We start from the raw sequence: 20,857 nt of genomic DNA on the forward strand, positions 1-20,857 counted from the left end.
CTTCCTCATAGTCTTTCAAAAATTCAGCACAGTGATTAAAGGAAAATGTATCCCCAGGGGTTTCTTTAGGTTCTGAGTGTCCAGTGTCCCAGTGTGATGGCCTGAAAGAAGTGGAAGACTTCAGAGCATTTTGAATAGAAGGGAAAGATAAAGAATTTGAGTTCTCATAGCAATCTGCAGGTGGAATTTTGCTGCCTTTGCAATAAATGTTGGATGCCTTTTCTCCTACAAGCTGCACACTCAGAGAAGATGAAGAACAAAAGTCAGAGTCTTTGCCATCTTGAACTGGAAAGATGTCAGTAATGGTACTTGGCAAATAATTTATTCCTTCTGTGCTGCACTGTATATATGAGTCTGATGTGATATTTTCTGGTTTATCAAAGATGATTTTTCTCTCTCTATTCACATCTTTGGGGTCCTCAAAATGCATTTCACTTAAGCCTGTATTACTTAAACTTGTGGTCTTTAGGGTATCATGTGAAGTAGGAAGAATGTTTTTGAGAAGAGTCTCAGCCTCGGAAAAATGTTTCTTTTGGGGGGTATTCTTACTAATTATAAAGTTCTTCTGCTGAAGGATGGCAGATTCTACCTCACAGTCATCTAAGACTGAAGATGGTGTGTCAGGCTTATTCTTCTTCTTCTCAGGGCTTGAGCACAGAGAAACCACAACTGTACCAAAATTCTCCTCCTTCTGGACAGCAAACACAACAGGAGGAGAGACATGAAAACAATCTGAACTCTGATGCTTGTTTTCAAGCTGCCACTTTTCAGGGTGCCTAATATTGGACTGTGCAGGAGACTTGGAACATTCTTTAGTTGTGTGACTGGAGGAAATGTTTCTGTATTTAGCTATTTTTCTACTTCTTTTAGGATGAGTTATATTTATTAATATATTCTGTTTCTTACTCATGTATTTAACTTTAATTCCTTTTCCTACAATGCTTACTTTCAGTGAGGGGCTCTCAGTTCTGGCAATTTTTCCTTCAGATTTAGATGGTGCCTCAGGTTTTAGTTCTATTGATATATTCTTGAATTTAGAACAGCAGCTTCTAGAAGTGTAGCATCTCTGAAAGTATCTGACAGAATAATGCTGGTGACATTTCAAACGTCTCTTTTTTGTTGGAAACCGTATTCCTGTTTTACAGAAAAATCTATTCTTGATTTCTACTTGTACATTGATAGCCCCACATTTCATTTCTGTAATAATTTTGCCTTTTGCTGGTTTAAAGGCTTCTAATGTGTTTGGGAAATTCTGCAGTGTAATTTTTCCTGATAATGATTCTTCACAGTCATTAAACATGACCACTGGTAAGACTTTCTCTAGTTGATAAGAAATGCATGAAGGAGGATCATCATTTTCCTTCTCTCTAATTATTCTGCTGTCAGATGGAGGTTGTTTCTTATCTTTAGGGAGAAAAGGGGACTTCTGCTTTCTATTCATAGAAGCGGATATATGCACATCTCCATTTTCCTTAGATTTCCCTAATGTCCCAGTCTGATGAAGCAAAGCTTCCGAGGTGTCTCCTTTGACTTCCTTTTCAAGATCTTTTATATTTTTTTGGCATGCTTGATTAGCAGGCTGAGGTTCACCTAAAGAAGAAGCAAAAAAAAAAAAAAAGAAAAGAAAAAGTTTTCTGTGTCCATTTAGAGAGCAGATGTTCCAAATTCTAGGATGAAATTCAATGCATACCCTTTGTAAGTTTTTTGAGTAACATTTTTCATTCATTTCTAGTATGTCAAGGTATTTGCTATAAAAATTCATTTCTAATATCTCATTTTAAATCAATAATCTTAGAATGAAGAATATCACTTCATTGTTTTAGGAAGTAAGAATCTAATTAAGTTTTACTCTAAAACAGAGACTTCCGAAACAGGTGAAATAAAAATTTCAGAGCAAATTTATGCAAATAAATTTTAAGAGACTTCTTGATAAAGAGCAAGTTGCCATGGTCAGGTATTTGACCCAAGAACTGCCACCTTGTGACTTTTACTCCTCTGCTTTATAATGTTAGAATATTTTGCTTGAGAAATTTGTGAACCTGACCATGAGGTACTAGATCTTGTGTAAAAAACAGTGGACAAAATACGAAGATTTCAAATTATGTTTTAAACAACATCTGAAAGAGAGTATTTTGAAAGGAAAAGAAAGAAGAATGAGCAACAAATAAATAATGATGTCATGGAAATCTATCAACCAGGGGTCCACAAGGATACTTTTAATAAGTTGATTAAGCTAAAAATTGGAAAAGTATTACTTACAATTATTTAAAATATCCTTAATTTAAATATGATTTTTATATAACATATTTTTAATAAAAATACTTACATAAATACTTATATAAACAGTAAATAAATAAATTCTCTTCAATCAGAAAAAGGAAAACATCCTATCAAAATTTAGCTAGAGGTGTCATGGAAGTAAGGGGTGCAGAAAAATAATTGCTGTTTCAGAACCAAATAAAGAATCATACGTTTAGGAATTATTACTTTCCAATTGAGGAGAGATATGCAAACTTCTGATTTGACCTATAGGTTCTCAAGCATACTGAAGTGCCTTGGAGAGTCTAACCACTCCCATTTGTCTCTCTTCTAGTCTGAGGGAATGGCTTTTCTTACAAGTCCTGAAACGGTTTCCAGTGGGCCTGGTGACAGTCTGAGAACTGTCATGTGGAAGTTGTGGGAGAAAAGACATGGAGACATGGCTCTCTAAAGCCCATTTACAGTGGTTTATAGACTGATAGCCTGCCTTCCAGAATTGTAGATTACAATTTATTCTTAAGATAACACCCTCTTGCCAAGAACAGTTCAGTTTAGAGCCACTTTCAATTTTATAATTTTACAGCTTATAGCCTCCTTCAATGGACTATATACTACAATTTCTACAAGTAGGAAGATAGATTTGAGACAGTTACATAATAATACACTGATAACAGATTCTAAGAATAGGGGTTTTAATAGCCTTTGTTTGAATATGTAAATATTTATATTTAAGTTTTTATCACTTGTAATTCATATAATTATTAATACAGAAGTATATACATAATGACAATTGACCAGATTTCTAAATCATTTTATAATATCTATATGCATTTATCTTCCTACTTTTATAGATATTCCTGTGACAAAGAACAAAATACATAAGCCAGGTAGTTCATTTTATATGTACTTATAAAACCAATGAATTGGACTTACATACTGTGGGATTCAAGATTTTCCATTTTTTATAGGCTTTTCTTCTTTTCTTCCTCATGTTGGGGAGCTGAGGGTCTTCAGCTTTCACTGTCCTTTGAAAGCATCAAATTTGAAATTATTTTCCACTCAGAATATAGGTTTAGTAAAATTACTAACTCAACTCATTTGCCAACTGGATAGCATAATATCATTCTTTGAATCATTTTATTATCATAATTATATTCTCCTTTCCTGTTTAATTCCACCCCAACTATTTAGTACATTACTATATACTATGTGAACACTCTAACATATATTCTTTTCATATGTGTAGACATTTAGGATGCAAGTTATAAAGTCATATTCTGTTTAATTGATCATTTTTATATTCCAATTTTCTTAGCCTAATAGAAATATCTAATTTTTTTTGTGAAGTTGGCCTTAATTGAATATCATCAAATTTCTAGCCGTGCTAAATTAAGTGGGGTAGAGAGGTGGTTTGCCTTCATTACATTATCATCACATACACTCTATGTAAATATTATAAGATTTAGTATATACTATATATTCTTTGTAGAAGATCAAATTAATTCTTTACCTTTATTGTGAAATAAAGGATTATTTTCCCTGTTGATATCTTAAATAATAGAAAGTATTGGGGAGATATCTGGGGGAAGGCAGCCTGCTAACTAACCAGGTAAATACCTGCCTGTGCTTAGAGCTAAACCCATTTCAATTGCTTTACTTTTAGAGGATTAAACTGTCTGAAAAGATGCAAAGAGAAATAGCTTCCCACTGAAGCAGTTTGTTATGAGTGTATTTGGGAGGGCTGTGCCTTTGGACATCTCAGCTGAGAAGCTTATCTTTTATTTGTTTTACCTGCAACTCAAATTAAATGGGGCTGTTTTGTGGCTAGTTCTGGCAAGAATTTATTTAAATTCTTCTTAACTAATTTCTCTCCTCAAAATCCCTTACGTCATAGTATGTGTTGATTTCAAATCCTTTTTCTTCCATAAAATCTCAAAGTTTCATAACTTTATGAAAATTGTTTTTCCTTAGGCTGCCTTTCTTATATAGAGCAATGAACACTCATTTGGTGTCTTCCAATTATCCTTTCTATTCTCTCCCCAATAGACACAATTAAGTTCCTATGGCTGACTAAGCAAGCAATAATCCTTTCTTCTTAGAAGGCCAATATGGGGTGGGGTTGGGGAGAGGATTACAAACACATAATTAAAATCTTTTTTTAACCCCTGTCTTACACATATTGGATTTTCTAATTTAAAAAAATGCTTCAAAAGCATTGACTAGGTTATTGATTATTTCTCTAGGATCCCATTAGTTTGAACAGCAAAATGTAGTCTGCTGCATTCTGTTTAGTGGAAGATCTGGGCTGTGGTCCGACTCTGCCGCTTACTCAGCAGGTCATGTAATCTCCGTGAGGCCGAGTTTCCTTCACCCCTAAGTTGAAAATGAAAACAAATTTCACCTTGCAGAGTTGTTTTGAAGAAACACAACTGAAAATATGTTATAAATGTTTCCAGTAAATGGCATCTATTATTCTTAACCTTGTATTCGAATATAAATACACAACTATTAGGATACACACGTAATTAGAGTTGAACAGTGCCTGACATTGGGAGACGATCCATCACACCAGAGCTGTAAGTGAGTGCTTAGACAAAGCTGATCAAACCATAAACTCTTTTAGAGCTAGAAGATCTAGAAGTTTTCAAGATTATCTTACTAAGTTCTAATTTTATAGGAGAAAACATACCCAGAGAGTCCTTGCTTCCTGCATTGCAATAATAGTGGCAAATTCAGGACTAGAACCCAGGCTGTTGGGAATTTGGCAACTCTTTGAGCAACACACAGTATAGATGCCCTGAAATTATTTCTGATCTATAGAGCATATTTTATTTATTTATTTTTAAAAAGCATCTTTATTAGAGTATAATTGCTTTACAATGGTGTGTTAGTTTCTGCTTTATAACAAAGTGAATCAGCTATACATATACATATATCCCTATATCTCCTCCCTCTTGCATCTCCCTCCCACCCTCCCTATCCCACCCCTCTAGGTGGTCACACAGCACGGAACTGATCTCCCTCTGCTATGCGGCTGCTTCCCACTAGCTATCCATTTTACATTTAGTAGTGTATATATGTCCATGCCACTCTCTCACTTCATCCCAGCTTACCCTTCCCCTTCCCTGTGTCCTCAAGTCCATTCTTTACGTCTGCGTCTTTATTCCTGTCTTGCCCCAGGTTCTTCAGAACCTTTTTTTTTTAGATTCCATATATATATGTGTTAGCATACGGTATTTGTTTTCTTTTTCTGACTTACTTCACTCTGTATGACAGGCTCCAGGTCCATCCACCTCACTACAAATAACTCAATTTCGTTTCTTTGTAATATTCCATTGTAATATTCCATTGTATATATATGTAGAGCACATTTTATAATCAGTTTGCATTTTAGCTCCGAAATAATACAACTTTGTTTAAGGAAAGTGAAAAAACTGTTGGATATGTGCCTACTATCTAGCACAGTACCTGACACATAATGGGTACCTAATAAATATGCAAGAAGAAATGAATTAGATGGACAGCCCCAATCTGTATCTAATTATGTTTTTAATAATGTACCCTCCTTTATTTCTAAATGTATTCTTTCCTTTTACTCTGTATTAATTTATTGATAGTTAATAAGGTTTCTATTATCTATATATTCTATTATATATATATGTGTGTGTGTGTATATAGTCCAGATTTAAAGTGTTTATAATATATATTATGAATATATATAAAATATATATTTTAAAAATCTGGACAATTGCAATAGCTTTCTAACTGATTTTCTTACTTCTGTATTTATGTTCTTTGAATTTACATAGTAGCCAGATTTTAAAATACATGAGTTAAATCATGTCATCTCCCCTGTTTAATACACTCTAATGGCCTCTTATTGGACTTTGAAAAAATTCTAAGTACTTTAGTTTTTTTTACACTTATGCATGAAGTATAATTTTATCCACAAGTAAAATATATCACCACTAGACCTTGATATTTACATTAAGGTATCCACTCCACTACAGATTTCCTGGATTTATATTTTTCATAAATGTTTATTTCTTCTGTGCAAAATTGGCAATAAAGCTCAGGAAAGTTACCATGATTGCTTTTATATATCAGCCAAACCCTATCATATCTGAGGCCTTTATATTGGGTTTTATAGATTTTTTTTTAAACTGAGCTTTGACTCATTACTATAATTCACAGAAGAATGAGGAAAAATGTAAACAGGAAATACAAACAATATCTTTCTACTGCAGAATTACAAAGTAACACCATTATTCTCAGAATATTGCTAGATGGTAAAGATTTTTTTTAAAGGTATTGTTAGAAAGTTTTACTGGTGCCACTTTTTGGACAAATTACTTAAAAATTCTCTATTGTGTTGCTAAAGCTGAAACGTTTTCCTTGTAACATTCAAAAGGAATGTTCTATTGCCAATAATAAGAGAACGATTCATAAAAAGGTATATAATTATAGCTATTAAAATTCTAGAAGGAGACTATGAAATAAATTCAGAAGGTTAAATGCTTAACTTCCAGTGTAGCATACTATCAAGTCCTCTTTTTAATGCCCATTGGCTCCCGTTTCCTGTAGAATTTGAAAGAAATCTTAGTGTATTTCTTATAACTTCATTTTCTTGGTTTTAACACAAAGCCTATGTTCTCTGTACGAAATGTTTAAAGGAAATTTATATATGGAAAACAAATTATGAAAAGTTCAAGTTAAAATATTTAAAGAAAAAAAGTTTTTAAATTTCCATTTACGTTTGAAAGTATGTTGAAAGTACGCAAACTTGTCTTCTACTGTCATTTCTGATTTTGAATAGCCTGAATTTTAAACTATATTCTTTTGTCCTTAAATTTTTAAAAATTATGTATGAGCATAAGAAGAGTTATACTGGAAAGCAGCTGTTTCAGTAATGCCCATATATCAATTCAGACTTGCCCTCAACTTCTATGGGTCTGTAAGAATGAAACTTTACAAACTTGGTTTCTGGGCAGTTATTCTTAATAAATAATGTAAGTTTCCTAGTATCCTGAAACTAAACAGCTTCAGTTAAAATCATTTAAGGGTGTGTCTCAGTGCTATTACTGAGTAATAGTTGCTCTTCACACATTTACTTCCTTCTCACTGCCAAAAGCATTGATGAGTAAATGTATTCATATCTATATTTATATATATTAATATGGATAAAATATTAGAACCTATTAGGTTAAATTTTTTAAATAGAAACATCCAAATCTCACATCCAATGAAACTGACTTTTCCTTTCCCCAAGCACCATACATTGAGTAGGTTGTTGAAGCTCTATCTGCAAAAGAGACTCTTGGTGATCATTGGAGCATAAAGCTGTTAAGGTCTTGAGTTCAGAAGAATAGATATTAGAAAACCTCAATATTAAAATGATTATCTTTCAACATAAGTTTGTTGGAATGCCATCACCCTATTTGACCCATAATTGATCAAACATAACTTAGTGGATGAGGGTAATCCTTGGAGAACGAGAAGCTCACTCTATACAAGTTAAATCAGAATCTCTGCAGAAATGAACTACAGATAGAAAAGAGCATTCATTGTCAAGTGTGTAATTTATTATTGTTATTGTTATTATTATTATTAATGTTTTAAAAACTGGGTAAAGAAAAATTTATATTAGTGAACCAAAAGGAAATTGAGCTCATTATTTAATAAACCTTGCTACATTAAGTAATGCCAGTAAAGGAAGGGAAGGATGAACTAAAAATGAAAATCCCTTACACTTTCAAAAGTGTCTACCCTTTGACTGAGGTTAAATAGGTGTGAGATCATCTTCTCAACTTCCTCGTTTCTCCCTAGAGGAAATGGAGAGATGCAGTGAATTGCCCAAGGAAACATAGTGTTGAGATGCTGCTTCTCTTCTTTTTCACCAGGGCAAGACTCTGAAAGTGAAGATTTTTTTTTACTTGAGATTTTTGAAAGATTTTTATTGCTGTACTATGTTAAATGCAGAGGCTCTTCTTGACATGCTTCAGGAACTCTCTCCTCCCTCTCTCACTTCCTTACAGAATGATTCTGGCAAAAGGAGATGGATTACAAGTGGGAAAACTTAGTGTACTTCCCACAGAGGTAGACTGAAGAATTTGGCACTCTGTGCTATGAGCTCAAGGTTCTGAGCTGGACTTAATGTAAAAATGTAAATATAATGTAAACTTCAAGGAGTTTATAGTTTAGCACAAGAATTCTCAAACTTAACAGTGCTGAAGAATCACTGAGCAACTTGCTAAAAATATTGATTTGGGGCCTCTTTAGAGATTTGGATTCTGAGGTGGGGCCTGGGAATATGCATTTTAATAAGCACTCACCAAACCTCCTACCCCCTCACAAACACACCAAGTGATTCTGATTCAGAAACCCCACTGAAGCAGATACAACTGGATAGGTAGAATGGAACCTAATTCAGAAAATCTTTAACAACCTTAAGATTTTAAACTAGGGCAGTCCTGAGGAAGCTTGCAATGAATTCAGTTTCATTTCATTTCACCTCATTTTCCTCCTTTCCCAATTGGTACACACTAAGACTTAATTTTTAATTTCTTTTGTTTTGGTTTAAGCGCACGTTCTTTTTCTTTCTTTCTATATCAGCAAGCTTCTAGGAAGAACACTCCTTGAGAGATCACTTTTTAATTTTTCTCAGCCCAGTGTAAAGAGTCTCTGCCCAAATTGTGCCCTAGATCAATCCTAGGTGTTAACTCCCCAATATCCTTCTTTCATCTTGTGCTAACCATGACTTGTGATAAAAATCTAGCAAGTCAGCTTAGCAGGCCAGGGCTACCAGTGTAAGAAGATACCATGTTGTGCTTTTACTTACTTGTCTCCCCTGTGTTCACATTTGGTTTCTCAGAGTCAGAGGTTTCCATATTTTGGGTTTGACTTTGCTTGTAAGAACTGAAGTGGTTGGCAAGTACATGGGGATTATGGTAAAGTGGAAGTATTCAGAAGGAGGATACTTGGCAAGGTGAATGAGGCACCTAGACCTTGATCTTCCTATTTATGATGGTGCACCCAGAAGTTCATCTTTCTCAGAGCTCAGTATTTGTAGGGCATGGTTCTTCATGAAGCACCACTAGTGAGAATATCTTCCTAGGACAGAACCAGACCCCTGGCTGCTCCATATTTAACCTGACTTGAGCCAACAGAGCTTCAGAGGACATTTACTTTTGGGCCCAGCAAAGGTAGATAAAACACCCCAGTGTAGACAGCCTTAGATTACCCCAGTCTCCTGAGGAATCACTAGAGATGTGGGCCAAAATGTAGGCTCCACAAGAGCAGTGATCTTATCCATCTTATACTTTAATGTGCTCCTATTCCATATGTGTGGAAGAACATCATAGTTAGTAAATCTTGTTGGATGAATGAATGAGTACAACTTGCTCTACTGTTTCCCAACTTCAGTAATTTGTGTATTACCTTTATGATTTTTACTATTGCCATGACATTTGTGCTGTTATTTGCTTAATAATTTTTGATTCACCAAATTTTTCATTTTAGCTTCATGTAAGACAACAATATATGTGAAATTCTGGGTTGTAGCTAATACATATTAAAACAAAAACAAATAACTAATAAAAAGAAAATATTTTCATCTTGTACCACCTGAAGCCATTTTGCATATCAGCAATGGTATGTGTCTCTCACTTTAGACGGTGTAGTCATACTCTGTGTGCTGTTATCATGACAATATTAAACTAGAAATCCCTGGAAGTTATTTTGCTTTGCTTCATTTCCTCTTTGGCTTTGGAATGACTATTAGAGTGCAAGTTTAGCTAATCCCACATGCAGAGTGATGCATGAATTAAATACCACTGCACAAAGAGGAATCATCCTATTCAACTACAATTAGAACCCTACCTACTCTAAATTTTTTTTCAATTGCTAGATCTGGGAAATCTGTAATTATGGTTTTCTCCTACTCTGACCTTGACCAGCACAGGGACTTTTCAGAATCTATCTTAAGAATCTATCCATTTCCATGTACTCAGTCCTATGTGACACTTCACATTATTCCTTTTTGGCTAATTATACTGTCTGCAACGAGACCAGAGGTGACAATTTCATTTCAACACTTACATATTTCAAACAATAAAAAGTTTACTAAACAGGTGTGTTTCCATTAAGATGAAGAAAGAGGAAAAATAAAGCACATATGTGCACTTAAATATGTCATTAGATACTTGGTAATAGTCAGCAAAAGAATAGGCACCAAAGGCTAATTGAATAAATCTCAGGGACTACTTTTTTTCTGCTGAAGACTTTCCCACACCTATTAATTTAATGAAGAATGCCTCTGAGTTTTCTAAAGAGGAATGCTGTCTCCTTTTTCACTTATTGAAGTGGAGCTACACTACTTCAATAACTATGTTCCAAAAGAGCTATGCTTCTCTGAAGACTTAATAATTGCTGAATTACCAACTCTTGATGGGTTTAAGTGACACCCTCTTAATTTTGAAGCATTCATCCTTAAAACTCTGTTTGAAGTAGCGTTTGAATATACTGTGTCTTGGTCTCCATACAGAAACCTCAGTATGTAGTTCCTCCCAAACATGAAATCCCTGTGATTCTTTCAATGAGGGTTGTGTCTTACTCCTCAGGGGTAAATCTCATCAAGTCTGTGACACTGGAGTTTTTGATTGCTCAAAGTAGAAAATGTGTAACATCTTCATTCCTTTCCAGCCTAGAACCAAGGAAAACCCATATATAACCACACTGTTAAATTCTAAAGAGTAAGAATAATTTCAAGTAAATATTTAAATTAAAAATGGCTGCAGGTTAATTCTACTTCAAGTCACTCAGAAGAAAGTAATGAACAATGTTCTTCAAATGTTTCATTGGAAATGTTATTATCAGCTACTTATGAAGAGCCAACTTTTTATTTTTAGCAATATTTAGGGTACTTTGGGCGATGGTAAACTTCATTATCGGTTTAGAATTTATAATTCAAGATAACTTGAATTACCTTGGAATTACTTGTGTTACCTCTAAAAAAATAATTTGATAAGAATATCACTCTAAATAAGATATAAGGACTTCAAAGAGGTTTTATTCAAAATATATAGAGGATATACCTTCTCCAATAACTTTAGAATCAACATTTAAAAATATTTTCTATGCTCACTTTATTTATTCACTAAAGTAAATACATTTCTGTAGCTTAATCCAAACTAGTGCAAGTTTTTGAAAGCAGTAAAAAAGCATTTATTTTGTTTTATTTTATTTTTTATTTATTTATTTTTTAAAATTTATTTATATTATTTACTTATTTTGTCTGCATTGGGTCTTTGTTGCTGTGCGCGGGCTTTCTCTAGTTGTGGCGAGTGGGGGCTACTCTTCATTGTGGTGCGCGGGCTTCTCTTGTTGCGGAGCACAGGCTCTAGGCGCGCGGGCTTCAGTAGTTGTGGCATGCATGCAGGCTCAGTAGTTGTGGCGCCTGGGCCTTGCTGCTCCGTGGCATGTGGGATCTTCCCTGACCAGGGCTTGAACCCGTGTCCCCTGCACTGGCAGGCGGATTCTTAACCACTGCGCCACCAGGGAAGTCCCTATTTTTTTAAATTAATTAATTTATTTTTGGCTACATTGGGTCTTCGTTGCTGTGTGCGGACTTTCTCTAGTTGTGGCGAGCGGGAGCTACTCTTCGTTGCGGTGCGCGGGCTTCTCATTGCGGTGGCTTCTCTTGTTGCAGAGCACAGGCTCTGGTCCCGCGAGCTTCAGTAGTTGTGGCTCGTGGCCTCTAGAGTGCAGGCTCGGTAGTTGTGGCGCACGGGCTTAGTTGCTCCTTCCCGGACCAGGGCTCTAACCCGTGTCCCCTGTATTGGCAGGCGGCTTCTCAACCACTGCGCCACCAGGGAAGTCCCAAGGCATTTATTTAAAATGTTCTATGCTTGATATTTTTTTGCTGACCTTCCTTTTACATAGTTTGATCTACTGACTAAGCTGTAGTTTTGTCCGCTGTCATTAAAATGTGTTTAAATTGCAGTCTGGCCAATGATGAAGGAATGAGAAATTATGTTTAGAATTAACCTGCCAAGTTAATTTAATCACTTTATGATTGGGTTCATATTGGGCAGATAATCAGTGCTAACATTCCATCCCATCTCTCAAATTTACTGAGGTCTGGGCAGTCTCATGAGGTAAGAGTAACATATCAGTGCATTTTGTGTAGTAAGTTTTTATCTTCACAAGTCCGGTCACATTCAGAATTTTTATTCTGCTTTTTGCAAAAATAATCAGGAACAGTCTATGAAAGAGGCATCATAGGTGATGAGACAGTTGAGAATTTGACCCATCACAGTTAAAATTCCTGGTGTGTCATTTTAATGACTTATTTGAAAACTTGGTTATTGGAGGATTTTCCCCCTGAAGAGAAGACACCAAGACTATTCTATGAACATCCTGACTGTAATTTTATCACATGGTTACTACAGATTTCTTTGAAAAGTTAAATGACTTCACATAACATTTAAGAAAAAACATGAATTGCTAGCAACTCAGGGAATCCAGTATCTTTTTTTAAAAAGTAGACAACAGAGATTTATTTTTTAGTTTACTTTCCAAATAAATAGTTTTAGGATACTTAGTCAACATTATGGTAATCTGACACTAGAATGAAAGAACTAATGTTTAAATTCTGGGAGAAGAAAAAGAGATGAAAAACTAATACTTAAATTCTGAGTGAGAGTAAGGAAGGTAAGAAGGACTGGCTGACTTCTTGATCCACAGAGGAATCTTTGATTGTAAATATACATTGCCATCAAAATCTTGGAACATATTATTTAAAGATCAACTTACAGTGAAGTTGCAAATACATTATTTTGCAAAGTTTGATTTGGGATTATTTACACAAAAGATATCAGCCAGAATATTTTGCCTATGAAATTGGTCAAAATCTAAGAGTAGATGCAGTTGTTGTTACAGGACAAATTTTAATCCTTAATGTCTCCTTTCTTGAGATCAGATCACAATGTTTTGGGTAATTAATATATTTTAAAACTATTAAATATAAACATTTATACAATAGAAAATTTAAGTATAAAATTAAGAAAAATTCTTCTAACCAAACCAGAAGAGAAAATCATTTTGGTGGTTAGTAAATTTAATGCTGTAGATGAAACAAAGCAGAATATAGGAATTCAAAACAAGGACTGCTACTCTGAAGTGAAACTGACCCTCAGTGAATTCAGAATGAATTTCAATTATGTTTAGCAGCCTAGCTTCTCAATTACATTTTCCTTGCTTTCCAAATGTACAATTTATCTCAAATAACCAAATTAGGATATGGATGGTGGCTATTCAAATGTGCATATGATGTCTTTCTTAGCATAAATCAAAGAGGCCTAAGCATACTGACTATTTAGAGGTTTTTTTGGGGGGGCGGGTGTATCCATCCTATTTGGTAACAAAGCAAGTTACAAACAGCTGTTAGACTTTTTATGACTGGAAAGAAATATGTTGTCAAATTATCTTCATATATAACATTCAAATAATTTTCCCTTTGCTTTTATCCTTTGCTAAGCAACTAATTTAGGATAGCAAGAATTAACACAGGGAATATTTCATTCAAAATGGCAAAAAAAAAAAAAGTAAAAAGTACAAGGAACATATAATCAGCTCACCTGGGTAAAGCCTTCATAAGTTCTTCAGCTCTAAAGAAGACATGGATAAAATGCAAATATGTATTTTGAAAGGCAAGCAAATGAAGTAAAGGTTTGAGTACCTTGTCCTGTTCTACTTGGGATTTATCGGGTTTTCTAAATCCATAATCTGATTAGCATACTTAATCTTATGCAGTGTCAGGAATGAGCTACCATCCTTTAATCATTCTATTATTATCTGTCTTAACCGTTCCTAACAGTCTGCTTATTTTCAGATACACTTTTAGTGAACAGTGCTGCACTGTGTGCTTTTGTGGCTTAAGTGCTTGGATGGGGCATACAAGAAACACAGCTATGATGTTCACGTGGTGCAAATGAAGTGGAAGAAACCCAGACAAAAATGAAAACTTAAATGCTCTAGTTGGGCTCTTTACATGGATGGGATTAATTATAAAGTCATTCATTTATCTTTGTATGGTAGATTCAGAGGCAGAAGCAGTATGGTGTACGGTATGGTAGAGGTTGTAGATTTTGATTAAGAAAATTTAAATGTGAGTCCCATTTTCATATCCTATGTTGACCTTGGGGAAGTCATCTAACTTCTCCTAGACTCATTTGTAAAACCATACTCTTTTGTAAAACTGGGATAAATAATACAGGCCCTGATTTAGAATTTTTGAAGTCCTATGAATATATCAATGAAAACATAGTTTAGAATCTTTAAATAAATGAAACATTTCTATTTAAACTAGTAGCACATGATATTGATCATAATTATTCAGGTGATCCTTAAGGAATGTTATTAATGCCTAATAAAAATTTAGAATGTTTGTCTTGTGGCTTTTTGCAAGAACATCAATTATGGTACATAAGGGGCTGGAAGAAAGGGAAGTGATGCGAGTTGAAACTGCAGAGGTAAATTGCTCTGCTAAGAAAATAAGACTTTATCCTTTGTCCAAAAAGGAGTCTTTTTTCAAGAATTTTAAGTGAGGGAAAGACTAGAAAAGATTGCCCCTTAAGATTTCCTTTGGCTATAGTGTGAAGAATAGATTGGGGAAAAAATCTGAAGGAGGAAGAGAAGAAAAAGGGATAGGGTTTGGAGATTGTTTGGCTGTGGGGTAGGGTAGGGTGAGAGATAAATTAGACAAATTAAGGATAACAATACCCAAAGTTCCATGCTGAGTAATTGCAAGACTATTAAAATAGGGATACAGAAGCAGGGATATGCTTGGAAGAAAAGATAATTTTATACATGTAGTATTTGGGAGGCTCTGAGATATCCAAGTAGGCATGTCTGATAGACAGTTGGAGATACAATTTGGGAACCAAGTAAGTAGTGAAGATCCTGCAGAAATGTGCAGAGTAACAAGAGTAGAAGACCCAACCTGAATTTGACCGAATTTTAAAGGATTGAAGGAGGAAATTAAGACTAGATGTGCTTTTGTCAATGCAGCATTATTAAGAAAATTCTGTAAGATAGCTCTGGTAAGTGGAAAAATGAAAGGTTTGGAGTGAAATACTTGGATTCAAACTTGGGCTCTTCTACTTGGGCTCCTCTAATTATTCACAATGTGACTTTGAGAAATTTAATCCCTTTTAGCCAACTGTAAAATGGGGATAATGATATTAATATGCATTTCATAGGGTTAAGGATAAAATGAAATAATAATTGCTAATATTCTATATATAAAGTCCTGTGTAAACATTATTAGTATTATGAGAATAAGCTAACTAGAGTTGTTTTCTTAGGAACTTGTTGTAAATAGGGATCCATAGTTATTAGAAATACATTGGAAAGAACAGGCAAAAAATAACTTTTACAAAGTCCAGAAAACTTAATTTAAAGTGAATTTATAATTTATTAGTATTGGTGTTAGATATACTGAACAAGGAGAATTATGTGCCCTTTTCATGGTGTAAAACAAAACAAAGCATTTATGTGATAAATATATCATCATAATAGAATGAAAAAATATGCTTATTACTCATGAAGATGTGTAAAATGGCTGGGAAATAAAGAAAAAGGTCAGTATGACAAACAGTAATTTGTATAATATGAGTATTTTCCAAAAATAATCATTATTAGATAGCTCTACGGCCATGAGATTCACACAGATATGTCTGTATTTTCTCCTGTCATCCCAGAACACATGGAGTTCCTACTGGCTTCCCACTCATGGCTAGATTCCCACTGAAGCCCTCACTATGACAATGCAGAGCAGATGATGGTCAGCACCAACACAGCCCCGGAGATTTGAATTTGCACACATTGCTGGGGCATCTTTTCTTTGGAGTTCCAAATCCTCCAAACTATTTGGCACTAGAGTATTCAAACTTGTTTCATAAACACAAGTAAACCCAGCAAAAAAGCAAAGTAACTCTTAGCAGCAAAGCTGTTGGATAAACGGCATTTTAAAACATTTTTACCCCCACTGATGGAGATGACTTCAGCTCACTGCTGTCTGAAAGCAGTAATAAATATTTATAAGGTACTTGTACTGAGGTGTTCAAAATATCACACTCCTCCAAACAGAGTACAATTTCGGGCTAGAGTAAAATGGGCAGGATAAAAAGTAAACAAAAATAAACTTCAGACTAGATCACTTGTCCACTTACTCTGTTCTAAAATAGATATGAGTACCATTTTCAATTTCTACTGCTGGGTGAAACTTCCACATTACTAAAAATGAAACTATCTCACAAGTTAAGTGGTTAGAAGAATGTTCTTAATCCATCAGGGGTGAGACAAGGAGTTGGCCTGGTATAGTTCCCATGAGCCCAGGAATGGAAAGCCAGGATATTTTTTCATTCTTTATACTGCAGTTTGTCTCTTTTCAGACTTCTAGTTAGGAAGAAAAATGTATCCATTAGGAAAAACTTAAGGTGTGTTTTAAAATTCCAAAGCCACCCCACTATTCTGTAGAGCATCATTATGATGGGAATTGTGAAAAGGAGAAATTATCTGTTGTCCAGTGTATGATGCTGTCTGCTTAGCAATAAAAGAAATGTATCCTTGAAGGAATAAAGGTAAGTTAAAAGTGCTACTTCCACCAATTAGTACAATTATATGTGGATATCCTTCAGTGAAAATAGTATTGCCTGTTAGCCCAATCAACATTACCAAGTGTTTATTTTACAGTTGAAAAGATTTTCCCATATAAAAGAATTCAGGCTGCTGATTACCCATTTTTCTCATGCCATCTTATTACTCAAATAACTTTCCTTTTGACCATTTCTACTTTGGGCAAATGAATGGAATTATTTGAAAAATCTGTTGTATATAATGATAAACTGCACACCCACTTACAGAAGCTGTTTTGAATTCTAACTAAGTGTCCTGGGGAGAAAAAGGACAAGGTATAGCATAGGAAAAAAAGTCATTTTCAGTACTAAGTTTATTTTCACAAGCAAGTCCTTTCCAGTTCTCTCCTGACCGATGAGATTCTTTTTGAAGATGCAGGCTCTTGGCAACAGTATTATTCCTGTCTCCTCAAAATACACCACGTCTCTGTGCCTCTCCTCCGTCCCTGTGGTGTCAGAGCTCCCAAGCATTTGGCCCCCTTCTCAAGCACCCCTCTCATCTGCACTGAAGTCAACATCTTCTGCCTTCCCTTTCTAACCCCTTTGCAAGTGCTTCTGGTTTGCCTCAAGACCCAGATCTTTTACATTTGTAGACAGACATTCCTAATTTTGCACTTTGGATTACTTTGTCCTAGACATTTTTCTGCTAAGAGAAAATTGGCCCTTTTAAGTGCAGCACATAAATTTTACTCATCACCCATCACTCCCAGTTCACGAGCTCACACGTGCGTGCACACACACACACACTCAGAACCTAGTAACTGGTTCTCACCCCTAATAAAATTTGCATTGTAGACACTTTATTGTAAATAATTAATAGATTTGTTTTATAGAACAGTCTCACCTAGTATTTTGCTATATTCACATTAGTAACACAGTTCTAGGACTAGATGTCTACTGTTGTTTATGAGATTTAATCAAGTTTATTTGGCTTATTAACAAACATCTTTTCTCCTTCTATCTCATGGTCTCACCCTCTGTTGCTCCATTCTTTTCTGTCTTCATCTATGTCCCTAACCTTATCTTTGAAAAAGTTACTTAATCATTTTTCCAACAAAATGAAAAATTAAAAATGCAAAGACTGGTAATATTAGATAAGTAATAAAAATAGATGTTAGGCTAGATATATAACTTTAAATCTGAAGATAAAAAATTATTGAACTATATTATATATGTTTGTGTATATATTAAGTCTGTGTGTGTGTATATATATAAAACATATATGTGTGTGTATGTATGTACACAAATATATGTGACCCCAAACTATAAGATTAGAAAGATTAAAAAGATTTAAATAAAAAATTTAAGGCTTCCAAATATGGCAACTTTTAAATATGTTTTTGTATTTTTTGTTTACACATCCTTAATTCTAAACAGGGGGATGACTGAAATTTGGCTTTTTCCATTTTTCAGAAAACGTTTATCAAAACGTATTAAAAAACCACACATAAAACACAAAGCAGAAAATAAACAAATAAATATTTTAATGTATTGTTACCTTCATTTTCACTAGAATACAATCATTGCACTTGAACCTCTAACATTTCTTGGCTATTCCTTCTATCTGCGAGTGGTTATCCACCTCTCAGAGGTTAGCAATTTAATAATTATTAAAACAATAATTTACTTAGATGCTGATTTTCCCTGAGTACAGAATTAAATATCCAAAACTAAATTTATAATCACATTCTGTTGATACTTTATGTTTTACTTGGCTATCCTAACACTATGAAAACCTGGGATTTTATGATGTAATCTTAGAATCTGTAAGTATTAAAAGTACATTTGGTGTAAAACTGAACCTCGAGTCATTATACTTTGTAATAATCAAGACACATCATTTTCTGTATACTTATGTAGTTCAATTTTTTTTTTTAACTGTTGAATAATTACTTTATTTTTTTAACTTTTTTTATATAGGAGTATAGTTGATTAACAATGTTGTATAGTTTCAGGTGTACAGCAAAGTGATTCAGTTATACATATACATGTATCTATTTTTCAAATTCTTTTCCCATTTAGGTTGTTACATGATATTGAGCAGAGTTCCCTGTGCTATGCAGTAGGTCCCTGTGTCAAAGTACAAATTACATAGAAAATTCAGGTGCAAAGAAATTTAGCTATCACATGTTAATATACCATATGTCTAAGATTGTTCCTATCACAGGCTGTCTTTGAGCTATAAAAGATCAGACCTCGTTCAGTATAACCAGCAGTTGTAGTTCAGAAACCTTTGAAGGGCATTAGACTATTTCCTTTCCGTTAATGGTTCCATATATCCAAGAAATGTGTATTAACTCTTCCCTAAAATTTCAATGTAAGGAACTTTCAGATTACCTATATCTGGGATAATGCTTCCTGAATTAAAACTAAGGCTTTATATTCTTCATGCTAAATATTTTCTGGCATTTCAATACTTTAGTCTCAAAAGTGCACTCAAAAGATATTTAAATAATACAACCAAAAGGTGAATATGGCGAAATTCTAGATCTAAATTGGAATGCCAAACATTCTTCTATTTGCAGCAATCCTATTTACTGTCTGATATGTACGTTTTTCTGGTTTACATACCTAATGATCTGAACTTCAGTCATAGTTTCTCCCAGAAGCCTTTCTGTTTTCCTCCTTAAGGCCTTTTGTCCATTCAGATCTTTTTTTTTTTTTTTTTAATTTTTGGCTGCGTTGGGTCTTCATTGTTGTGCATGGGCTTTCTCTAGTTGTGGCGAGCGGGGGCTACTCTGTTGCGCTGCGCAGGCTTCTCATTGTGGTGGCTTCTCTTGTTGCAGAGCATGGGCTCTAGGCACGTGGGCTTCAGTAGTTGTGGCATGTGGGCTCAACAGTTGTGGCTCGCGGGCTCTAGAGTGCAGGCTCAGCAGTTGTGGCGCACAGGCTTAGTTACTCCGCAGTCAAATTTTATTATGTATCTAAATGTCTTATGTAAGTCTTAATTTTGTCTAAAGTCCTGATATCAATATTTTCATCAATTACTAAGAAAATCATTGTTCATTAGTAAAATAAAGTTTTGTTCAAGAAAGGTATTATTTAAATGAATTTTAATACCTAAATTTTAATTAACAGGATTTGGTAAATTAAATGTATTCATATCACCCCACATATGCTTTGAGTAATAGTTTTTACTTCCTATTAGAGGGAGAATCCTGCACTGGGTTATACAGTACAGACTGTTGTAATTAAGTTAATTATAATGATAATTAATTGTATTAACAATTGTAAGTGGTTGTAATTGTGTGACTTTCACCAATTAATTAATTAATCGATTCACCTTTAATGGATAAATTAATTAAATTCACCTTTCAGGATTTCCTTTTCCTTACCTATAAAAAAAGGGCAGTGAACTACAAATATTGTCTTTAAGTTCTCTTCCAGTTCCAACATAGAATAGTAAAGAGCCAAATTATATAAATTTATACATTTATAAAGTACCTTTTAAAACAATTTCAAAACATCCTTATAAAATATGAGTTTTATGTTGCAAAATTGTGAAATGCTAGTTTACTTTCTCTAAAATCTTACTGATTCAGTTCTAAGCTATGCTTATTAAATAAACGTTTCTTAGACTGTGTTGAAATAAGGCCAAAACCAAGATGTATTTGAGTTTAATAAACATTATTAGTAATGATTATATAATTTTCCCCTAATGAAGATACATTCCCTTATCACAAAATGACATAAGCCAGTGTTTTTATTAAATATGTAAATCTATCTGGGATTTTATTTAATATTTGACCTTGAAAAGAATTCCTTGCAGATATGTTTGATTTCCCTGAAAAAGCAGAGACTCCTGATTTGTCTTAAGAACAGCTTTGAGTAGAGCTAACAAATAGATATGTTAATTAAGTTTATGTTTAAGAAGGGGGTCCCAGACACAATGGTATTCTCTC

Source organism: Balaenoptera acutorostrata, chromosome 2 (assembly GCF_949987535.1).
Source record: "Balaenoptera acutorostrata chromosome 2, mBalAcu1.1, whole genome shotgun sequence".
Classification (NCBI taxonomy): domain Eukaryota; kingdom Metazoa; phylum Chordata; class Mammalia; order Artiodactyla; family Balaenopteridae; genus Balaenoptera; species Balaenoptera acutorostrata.